Raw genomic sequence first — 6,000 nt, 5'->3', positions numbered from 1 at the left:
GAATGAAAGAAATAGTAGAACAGACAAGATAGACGGGGACTTCAAGGTCTGTGAAAGCCGACAGATCTACCTTGAGTCTCCGGACAGTGGACCAATAGCAAAAATCTTGATCAACCCGAGCTGATATTAAAATCTGCATAGAAAGTGCAGAGTGCAGTATCAGTACAACTGACCCCATGTACTGGTAAGTGTTGAGCTTAACCTCGACGAAGTAGTGATGAGGCTAAGGCAAGGCACCTACAAATCAACATGTACAATTTAACAGTGTATATACAAATAATATAAAGGAAGAACGAAACAGGAAATGTCGGGAGGGGAACATACTGAGGGGAATGCAAGATAAAGAACTACAACAGAATGATTACCGGAGTAGTCAATATACCGGGAATCAACAGGAATAGTGAATACAGTAAGGAAAAATGCATGGCATCACCCATCGTGCTTTTATTCTCAATCTCACTATAAAATAAATAGAAACGGCACGGCATCACCCTTCGTGCATTAACTCTCATATCATGGCATGACATCACCCTTCGTGAATTAACACTCATAATATGGCACGGCATCACCCTTCGTGCATTAAAATTCACAATATGGCACGGCATCATGCTTCGTGCATTAAAATTCACAATATGGCACGGCATCATCCTTCGTGCATTAACACTCACAATATGGCACGGCATTACCCTTCGTGCATTAACACTCACAATATGGCACGGCATCACCCTTTTAACACTCTCCCTTACCATAATGCAATGCATAAATAACAACAGGGAGATTGAATAACAAGTACAAACCTTACTTCAATATTTGGTTCCATCACATCAATCTCAACTTTGAAATAAAAACTCAATTATCACCAGAAAATCCGTAAACACGATAAGAACGATAAATTGAACAACACTAGTATAACACATAGCAATTAGGCATAGGAATGAGACAATATAAGAAAAACTGAGAAACATGGAAAATAGGTAAATTGGCGGTGCATAGGTACTCGTCACCTCACATATACGCCGCTTAGATGAATTTCACTTAGCAAGTAATCTAAGGTACCTAATTCCCTCAAGTCAGGGTTAGACACAACACTTACCTCGCTCCGAAGGCCACTTAATTCTCAATCACAGCTTTTCCTTTGGAATTAACCTCCAAACAACTCGTATCTATTCAAAAATGACTCAATAATATCAAATATTGTTAAGGGAATCAATTATATTGCGTAAGTTAAATTTTCGTCCAAAAATCAAAAAATCGACCCCGGGCCCGCTTGGTCAAAACCCAAGGTTCTGACCAAAATCCTTTTACCCATTCACCCCCGAGCCCGAATATGTAATTAGGTTTGGAATCCGACCTCAAATTGAGGTCTAAATCCTCAAATTTCGAAATTCCTAAGTTCTACCCAAATATCCCTATTTCATTATAAAAATTCTAGATTCTAGGTTGAAATCTTGTTATAAGATGTAAAAGATTGAAAGAAAAGAGTTAGGAATCACTTACCTATAATTTGGGGAAGATTTGGTCTTTGGAAAATCGCCACTTGTGTTTTAGGTCTTGAAAATTTGGGAAATTAATGAAAATTCCCGTCCAAAAGTCATTTTGATCAGCTGCAGATGTCGCATTTGGGACCTGAGCTTCGCAAATGCGAAGGACTCATCGAAAATGCGAAACCCTTCACACTTCTGCTGCCTTCGCAAATGCGAAGATAAGTTCGCAAATGTAACCTTGAGTTTTCGCAAATGCGACTAAATGATCGCATTTGCGATCACTGCCCTTCCCCGAATCCCTTCGCAAATGCGAAAGAAAACTCGCAAATGCGAAAACTATTGGCCCAGCTTCTCTTCGCATTTGCAATGAGAAGCTCGCAAATGCGAACCTCTCAGAGGTCGCAATTGCGATGCCTGATCTCGCAAATGCGAGATCAGAGGCCTGCAATAATATCACATGCCCAGCAGTGTTTTCCAAGCCAAATCTCACTCTGTAGCCTATCCGAAACTCACCCGAGCCTTCGAGGCTCCAAACCAAACATGCACACAAGTCTAAAAACATCATACGAACTTGTTCGCGCGATCAAATCACCAAAATAACACCTAGAACTACGAATTTAGTACCAAATCAAATTAAATTCTCAAGAACACTTTAAAATATCTATTTTCTCAACTGGACGTCCGAATCACGTCAAATCAACTCCGTTTCTCACCAAATTTCATGGACAGGTCTTAAATATCATAATGAACCTGTACTGGGCTCCGAAACCAAAATACAAACCCGATACTAACAATGTCAAATATCAATCAATTCTTAAAAACAAATAATTTCCAAACTTTTAATTTTCATCAAAAAATCATAACTCAAGTTAGGGACCTCCGAATTCGATTCCGGGTATACGCCCAGGTCCCATAATTCAATGAAGACCTACCAGGATCATCAAAGCACGGATCCGGGCCCGTTTACAAAAAATGTTGACCGAAATCAACTAAAATCAACTTTTAAGGCATAAATTCTTATTTTCATCAATTTTCAACATAAAGCTTTCTGAAAACCTGCCCGGACTGCGCATGCAAATTGAGAAGGGTAAAAATGAGATTTTTAAGGCTTAAGAGCGCAGATTCGAGTTCTAAAACATAAGATGACCTTTTGGGTCATTACATTCTCCACCTCTAAAATAATCGTTCATCCTCGAACGGACATAGAAAAGTACATGGGTTGGTGAAAAAGTGGGGATATCTACTCTGCATATCGGAGTCGGACTCCCTAGTAGCTGCCTCAATAGGCTGACCTCTCCACTACACTCGAACTGAAGGATAACTCTTTGATCTCAACTGGCGAACTTCCTGGGCTAGAATTGCCACCGGCTCCTCCTGGTAAGTCAAATCCTTGTCCAATTGGACAGAGATGAAATCTAACACATGGAATGGATCACCATGATATTTCCGGAGCATAGACACATGGAACACCAGATGAACCGTTGATAAACTAGGTGGTAATGCAAGCCTGTAGGCTACTTCACCCACCTTTTCAAGAATGTCAATTTGTCCGATATACCTAGGGCTCAACTTGCCCTTCTTTCCGAACCTCATTACACCTTTCCTAGGTGAAACCCGAAGCAATATTCTTTCTCCAACCATGAATGCAATATCATGAACTTTTACGGTCGGCATAACTCTTTTGCCTAGAATGAGCTGTGCGAAGTTGATCCTGAATAATCTTGACCTTATCCAAGGCATCCTGTACCAAATTGGTACCCAACAACCGAGCCTCTCCCGGTTCAAACCAACTAACTGGCGATCGGCATCGCCTTCCGTATAATGCCTCATATGGAGCCATCTGAATGCTCGATTGGTAGCTATTATTATAAGCAAACTCCGCAAGTGGCAAGAAATGATCCCAAGAACCTCCAAAGTCTATAACACAAGCACAGAGCATATCTTCCAATATCTGAATAGTGCGCTCTGACAGTCCGTCTATCTGTGGATGAAATGTTGTACTCAAATCCACCCGCGAGCCTAACTCACGCTGTACAGCCCTCCAGAAATGTGAGATAAACTGCGTACCTCGATCTAAAATAATAGACATGGCACCCCGTGAAGGCGGATAATCTCACGAATGTAAATTTCAGCTAACCTCTCTAAAGAATAGGTAACTGCCACTGGAATGAAATGTGCTGACTTGGTCAACCTGTCCATAATGACCCAAACTGCGTCAAATTTTCTCTGAGTCCGTGGGAGCCCAACAACAAAATCCATAGTGATACGCTTCCACTTCCACTCAGGAATTTCTAACTTCTGAAGCAAACCACCAAGTCTCTGATGCTCGTACTTAAATTGCTGACAATTCAAACACCGAGCTACATATGCAACTATATCCTTTTTCATTCTCCTCCACCAATAATGTTACCGCAAATCTTGATATATTTTGGCGGTACCTAGATGAATAGAATACGTGGAACTGTGTGCTTCTTCAAGAATTAATTCATGAAGCCCATCCACATTAGGAACACAAATATGACCCTGCATTCGCAGAACCCCGTCTTCACCCACACCAACCTATTTGGCATCACCGTGCCACACCGTGTCCTTAAGGACAAGTAAATGAGGATCATCATACAGCCTCTCTCTGATGCGCTCATATAAAGAAGACCGAGCAATTGTACAAGCTAGAACCCGACTGGGTTCTGAAACATCTAACCTCACGAACTGATTAGCCAAAGTCTGAACATCTGCAGCTAATGGCCTCTCACCAACCGGAATATACGCAAGACTGCCCATACTCACAGCCTTTCTACTCAAAGCATCGGCCACCACATTGGCCTTTCCGGGGTGATACAAAATGGTGATATCATAGTCTTTCAACAACTCCAACCATCTTCTCTGCCTCAAATTAAGATCCTTTTGTTTGAACAGATACTGAAGGCTACGATGATCAGTAAATACCTCACACGAGACACCGTAGAGGTAATGCCTCCAAATCTTCAGCGCATGAACAATGGCTGCCAATTCTAAGTCATGAACATGATAATTCTTCTCGTGAACTTTCAATTGCAGCGATGCATATGCAATTACCTTACCATCTTGCATTAATACTGCACCAAGCCCAATCTGAGAGGCGTCACAATATACCGTATACGATCCTGAACCTGTGGGTAATACCAACACTAGCATTTTAGTCAAAGCGGTCTTGAGCTTCTGAAAGCTCAACTCACACTCGTCTGACCATCTAAATGGGGCACCCTTTTGGGTCAATCTGGTCTTAATAGATGTTCATAATCAATTATAGAATCATCAATTAACTTCATGTTAACAAAAATCTCATTTCAAACCTTCACAATACTAATAACGAGATGCGAGGCATGAAGACCTCATAATTATTTATCGAATTAACGAGTCACATTTAACGCCACCTGGGCGGGCATCCACCTCGTAGGTTACAACTCAATATTACAACACAAATTTGGCAAGTATGCACAGAGAATTCATACAAATATTTTTAAATAAGCCTAGAAGGCATGACTCCCTATTAGTATTATAGTACAATTTTAATTTCACAAGGGAGAATTTAAACACAAGAATTTTTATCACAAGGATCTCATCCTTATATAACTTCCACCGTAGCTCATAGCCCGGTTTAAACATATCAATTTATTTTAAAATACGAGGAACTCGGCCTCAGTTCTGAATCACAAGTAATATGCACATCTTGCCAATCGAAACTTTCCATTTTCTCCTTCTAATAACTTTCGTTAAACAAAATCACAACACATAATGAACCCCACACCGGTAGGGCATATAATTCACAATTTGTAAGTAATTATCCAGAAATACATCAAAACATACCGAAATAAGCACCAGAAAGGCACCTTTAGCCTCACAGATCTTATTAGAGTCCATCATGGAATAATAGGTGTAGTTATCTCCATAAAACCTCCCAACAGAAGTAAACACATAAGTAGATTATAGAATTACGAAGCTCACTCATAAGTAAAGCACAATAGGAGGACTCGTCTTGATACTCAGAACCGAATCAAGTTAAGGAAATTATTCCTTTATTTTAAATCGAGGTCATACCTATAACGACACCATCTGATGTAACGACCTCTACCATACCATAAAACAAATATAACAACGGCTGGGTCTCCACATCTAGGACGCCTTCTACCCGCCTGTCCTCTACCCTTAACTGATCGTGTGGGTGGTGTAGTAACTGTAATGGGGCACGTAGCCTGAGTGCTTTGATGAAATATGCCTCTCCCAAGTTTGGGATAATTTTCTCTTGATATGCCTAGTATCACCGCATTCATAACAACCCATTTGCAGGTTTGGCTGCTCATACTGAGTCTGTGTCAGATAACTAGAACAACCATTGTAGGACACTTATGTCAGTGGTGCATTAAAAGAACTTATTGGAGCACCTCGATTAATCCGATGTGCAAACTGGGCTGGCCGACTACCCGAGCCCCCGCCATAATGATTTATACTTGCAGAGTAGAATCCACTGAATCCCCCA

The sequence above is a fragment of the Nicotiana tomentosiformis genome, chromosome 1 (genome assembly GCF_000390325.3).
Source record: "Nicotiana tomentosiformis chromosome 1, ASM39032v3, whole genome shotgun sequence".
NCBI classification, from domain to species: Eukaryota; Viridiplantae; Streptophyta; class Magnoliopsida; order Solanales; family Solanaceae; genus Nicotiana; species Nicotiana tomentosiformis.
The sequence above is the reverse complement of the archived record's forward strand: the minus strand, read 5'-3'. Positions refer to the sequence as shown.